Genomic DNA, 6,000 nt, shown 5'->3' with positions numbered 1-6,000 from the left:
GTGTCCCCTGCATCGGCAGGCGGACTCTCAACCACTGCGCCACCAGGGAAGCCCTAAGTTTATTAATTTAGGATTCATTCACTCAACAAATATTTACTCAGTGCCTACTGTATGCCAGGCAACGTTCTAGGTGCTTGGGAAGCATCAGTAAACAAGGCCACCCTAGTGTGAGGAGCTTATACTCTAAGGGGGGAGACAGATAATAAATAAAAAACATAATGAGTAAGTAAATTACACCAAATGTGATAAGTGCTATGGAAAAAGGAAGAAGATAAGGGAAAGGCAGCTCTAGAGTGCAGGGGTCAGGGGATGGCGTGAATGGAGAGATGACTGGTTTGGGTATTTTTTTGAAGTATAGTAGATTTACAATGTTGTGCTCATCTCTGCTGTACAGCAAAGTGACTCAGTTACACACATACACACATTCTTTTGTTTTTATACAGTCTTTTCCATTATGGTTTATCCCACGAGACTGGATATAGTTCCCTGTGCTACACAATAGGACCCTACTGTTTATCCATTCTAAATGTAATAGTTTGCATCTATCAACCCCAAACTCTGAGTCTATCCCTCTCAGGTGGTCAGGGTAAGCCTACCGAGAAGAGAGATTTGAGCAAAAACTCAAAGGAGGTGAGGAGGGTTCTTCATTCCACCAGTATTTACCTACCAAGTCTACTCTGTCTGGCTTTTAAGAGCCTCCATTATCAGCCTTGCCAAAATCATTCGACTACATTCCTGGCATGAATCCTCCTGTCTTGCCACCCCAGTACAGGTTATAGTCATTTAAACTTTGGTCTTGGCTCTCATTGCTCATCCTACCCAGAATGCCTTTTCCTGCCACGTGACCTCAATTCAATTAAGATCTTTTTGAGCATGTTTTGTGCCAAGCACTGTGCTAAGCTCCTTGGATACAAGATCGAATAAAATTGTACTTTTAGGGAAGACATATATGTGAACTAGTAATTATGATGCAGGGTAAATACAAAGTTCAGTAACAAAAATATGCGTAATGTATGAGGCAGCGGGAGAGAGAGATTTTTCCCCCCTTGGGTGGGAAATGCAAGGGAAGAGAGTGGGTTGGGAGGTGTTCACAAAGGCAGGTAACTAAACATTTGGAAAGGGTTTTAAAGGATAAGCGGAGATTAAGAGAGATTAATTGGGCAGATAAAGGAGGAAGGGTTGGCAAGGAAAGGGACCAACATAGGATTACAAAGGCACAGCAGCACAGAACTGTGGGTGTTTTCAGGGAATTGATAAGTAATTCAGTGTTGATGGAGGATAAAATAGAGAGGGGGAGCAGCAGACTGTGAAGCTGGAGAGAGATGTAGGGGCCTACTCGACTGAGTTCCTAAGGACACAAGGTCAGTGGCAAGTACACAGCCCTAGCACCTCACCGTGCAGTTGAAAAAAGCAAACGGTCAAACGCTAGCCATTTTAAGTAGGTTTTTGGTTTTGTTCTGTTTTTTAATTTAAAGCAATACACGTTCATAATCATAAAAAAAGGAAGAGAAGACGGGCTTCCCTGGTGGCGCAGTGGTTGAGAGTCCGCCTGCCGATGCAGGGGACGCGGGTTCGTGCCCCGGTCCGGGAAGATCCCACATGCCGCGGAGCGACTGGGCCCGTGAGCCATGGCCGCTGAGCCTGCGCGTCCGGAGCCCGTGCTGCGCAACGCGAGAGGCCACAGCAGTGAGAGGCCCGCGTACCGCAAAAAAAAAAAAAAAAAAAAAAAAAAAAAAAAAAAAAAAAAAAAAAAAGGAAGAGAAGACAAGTTCCATCTCATTACCCAGCGATAACCTTTGCTGCTTGTATATCTTTTCAAAACTTTTCTGTGTTAATGTAACATAAATATAGCCTTAAAAAGACTCTCCTTCTCTCTCTCTCAAATGGGATTCTACCATAAATACTCTTCTGCACCTTGCATTAAAAAAATGAACCCTCACAAAGAAAAGTCCAGGACCAGATGGCTTCTCTGATGAATGCTACCAAATGTTTAAAGAAGAATTAACACCAATCCTTCACAAATTCTTCCAAAGAATAGAAGAAAAGGGCACACTTCCCAACTCATTCTGTAAGGTCAGTATTGCCTTGATACAACACCATACAAAGGCATTACAAGAAAAGAAAACTATAGACTAATATCCCTTATGAATATAGATACAACAAAATACCAGCCAACAGTATCTAGTAGCATATAAAATAAGGATTATACACCACGACCAAGTGAGATTTATCCCAGAAATGCAAAGATGATTTAACATAAGAAAATCAATGTAATATAACATATTAATAAAATAAAGCATAATTACTGCATGATCATCTCAATAGATGCAGAAAAAACATTTGACAAAATCCAATACTCTTTCATAATAAAAACATTCAACAAACTAGAAATAGAAGGGAACTTCCTTAACCTGATAAAGGGCATCTATGAAAAATCCACAGCTAACATCATTTTTAATGTTAAAAGACTAAAAGCTTTCTCCCTAAAACGAGGAACAAGGATTCCACTCTCACCACTTCCATTCAACACTATACTAGATGTTCTAGACAAGCCAATTAAGCAAGAAAAACTATTTCTCTTTGCAGATGAAATGATCTTGTATATGGAAAACCCTAAGGAATACATACACACAAAACTATCAGAGCTCATAAACAAGTTCAGCAAGGTTCCAAGACACAAGACCGACATATAAAAATCAGTTGTATTTCCATATACTAGCAATAAACAATCTGAAAATGAAATTAAGAAAACAATGCTATGGGGCTTCCCTGGTGGCTTAGTGGTTAAGAATCCACCTGCCAATGCAGGGGGCACAGGTTCGAGCCCTGGTCCAGGATGATCCCACATGCCGAGGAGCAACTAAGCCCGTCTGCCACAACTACTGAGCCTGCACTCTAGAGCCCGCGAGCCATAACTACTGAGCTTGCGAACCACTACTGAGCCCGCACACCACAACTACTGAAGCCTGTGTGCCTAGAGCCCGTGTTCCGCAACAGGAGAAGCTACCGCAATGAGAAGCCCGCACACCGCAACGAAGAATAGCCCCCGCTCGCCGCAACTAGAGAAAGCCCACGTGCACAGCAACGAAGACCCAATGCAGTCAAAAATAAATTAAATAAATAAATGTTTAAAAAACTATAAAAAGAAAAAAAAAGATAGAAAACAACTCCATTTACATGAGCGTCCAAAAGAATAAAACAACTAGGAATAAATTTAACAAAAGAAGTATAAGACTCACACACTGAAAACTATAAAACATCATTAAAAGAAATTGAAACAGCCATAAATAAATGGAAGGACATCTTGCACTCATGGATTGCAAGACTTAATATTGTTATGGTTCAATGCAATCTCTATCAAAATTTCAACTGCCTTTTTGGGCACAAATTAACAAGCTGATCCTAAAATCTGTATAGAAATTTAAGGGAACCAAAATAGCCAAAACAATCTTGAAAAATAAGGACAAAGTTGAAGACCCGCACTTCTCCATTTCAAAGCTTACCACAAAGCTATAATAATCAAAACTGTGGTACTAACATGAGGATAGCCAAACACATCAATAGGATAGAATTGAGAGTCCAGAAATAAACCCATACATCCATAGTCAATTGATTTCCGACAAGGGTTCCAAGACAATTTAAAGGGGAAAGAGCAGTCTTCAATAAATGGTGCTGGGACAACTTGATAACCACATGCAAAAGAATGAATCTGAATCTCTATCTCACACCCGATATGAAAATTAACTCAAAATGGATCAAAGACCTAAATGTAAAGGCTAAAACTATAAAACTCATTGAAGAAAACATAGGTGTAAATCTTTATACCTTTGGATTAGGCAATGGTGTCACAGATGTGACACCTAAAGCACAAGCAACCAAGGAAAAAAATAGATAAACTGGACTTCATCAAAATTCAAAATTTTTGTGCAGCAAATGACACTATTAAGAAAGTGGAAAGACAACCCAAAGGATGGGTGAAAATATTTGCAAATCATGTATCTAATAAGGGTTTAGCAGCCAGAATAGATTTAAAAAAAAAAAAAAAAAAAAAAAAAAAAACCTATTGAGTAGACAGTAAAAAGACAAATAATCCAAGTTAAAAATGGGTAAGGATTTGAATAGACATTTCTACAAAGCAGATATACAAACAGCCAATAAGCACATGAAAAGATATTCAACATTATTAGTCATTAGGTAAATGCAAATAAAACCACAACGAGATACCTCTTTACATCCACTAGGATGGTAATAATTTTAAAAAAGAACATGGAAAATAACAAATGCTGGCAAGCATATGAAGAAATTGGAACTCTCATATATTACTGGCAGGAATATAAAATTGTTAATGCACTTTGGAAAACAGTTGGCAGTTCCTCAAAAGTTAAACAGTGAGTTACCACATGACCCAGCAATTCCACTCCTAGCTATATATCCAGGAGAACTAAAAACAGGTTCACACAAAAATGTATATATACATGGATGGTCATAAAAGCACCATTCAAAATACTGCAAAAGTGGAAACAACCCATCAACTGACAAACAGGTAAACAAAATGTGGCATATATCCATATAACAGGATACTCTCCAGTCTTAAAAGGATTGAAATTCTGACATATGCTACAACATAGATGAACCTGGAAGACATTATGCTAAGTGAAATAAGCCAGACACAAAAGGACAAATGTTATATGATTCCACTTATCTGAGGTATCTAGAATTAGCAAATTCATAGAGACAGAAAGTAGAATAGAGTTTATGAGGGGCCCTCAGGCAGGAGGAATGGAGAGTTATTGTTTAATGGGCAAAGTTTCTGTTTGGGATGATAAAAAAATTTGTGGAAATGGATAGTGGCGATGGTTGTACAACATGGTGGATGTATTCAATACCACTGAATTGTGCACTTAAAAATGGTTAAAACAGTAAATTTTGTGTTATGTATAGTTTACCACAATAAAAATATATTGACCCTTGAACAACATGGGTTTGAACTGCTCAGGTCCACCTGTTCATGGATTTTTTTCAATAGTAAATCCTACAGAACTACACGAGTGGCTGCGGAAGCACAGGTACAGAAGAACCGCAGACACTAAGGGACCGCTGGTGTGGGGGACACTGCATGTTTGCAGGGCTGGCTAGAAATTATATGTGGATTTTCAACTATGCTGAGGGTCCATGGCCTTAACCCCTGCATCGTTCAAGGGTCAACTGTACATTATTACCTGAAAAGTGCCCAGTAAGGTGTTATTGATACATTTTTTAAAGTCAGTTTTATTCCAAGCCAAATAATAGAATTAAGAATAGTAATAGCTAAAAGTGGTTCCCAACCCATTCTGAACTTCAGAAAGATTTAAGGAGGTTTTTGAAAAATAAGGACATCTGGGCCAACCAAGAAAAAAAGAAAGAGAAGTTAAGTGTTTATACATGCTACAACATGGCCTTGCAAAATCTTGAAAAGAGTTCAGACACAAAAGGCCACACGTTGTACGATTTCGTTTACATGAAATGTCCAGAATAGGCAAATCCTGATGGAAAGTTGGTTAGTGGCTGCCTAGGGCTGGATGGAGAGGGGATTAGGAACTCGCTGCAGATGGGTCTCTCTAGGGTGATGAAAGTGTTGTGAAACTAGATAGTGGTAATGCCTGCAAACCTTGTGAACAAAAAGCCAATGAACTGTACACTTTAAAATGGTGGATTTTCTAGCTTGTGAACTGTATCTCAATGAAAACAAAACACCAGAAAAACACACACAAAAATGAACCATGTAAGAGGTATAAGACATATAAAAAGTTCTAAAGAACGATACCACGAACATTTATGCACCCAGCAGTTAGCCTAGGAAATAATGCCTCACCAATACTGCTCCTTTCTGCACTCCTTGCCAAATACACACTCTCCTTCCCACAGAGGTCAGCGATATTTTGAATTTGGTACTGAGGTCCCACTTTTTGTGGTATATTTCCAGTTACTCTGAGCTCCCCCTTTTCTTCACGCAGAGTCTGG

General features: G+C 39.1%; 1 protein-coding gene across 1 annotated transcript in view; it reads right to left on the bottom strand.

The window, feature by feature from the left end:
- The window catches only part of SCN8A (sodium voltage-gated channel alpha subunit 8), a 116,960-nt gene that overhangs the window by 92,123 nt on the left and 18,837 nt on the right, over positions 1-6,000 (bottom strand).

This window comes from Lipotes vexillifer, unplaced genomic scaffold (genome assembly GCF_000442215.2).
Source record: "Lipotes vexillifer unplaced genomic scaffold, Lipotes_vexillifer_v1.1 scaffold422, whole genome shotgun sequence".
Lineage (NCBI taxonomy): Eukaryota > Metazoa > Chordata > Mammalia > Artiodactyla > Lipotidae > Lipotes > Lipotes vexillifer.
This window is presented reverse-complemented; position numbering and strand designations above follow the sequence as displayed.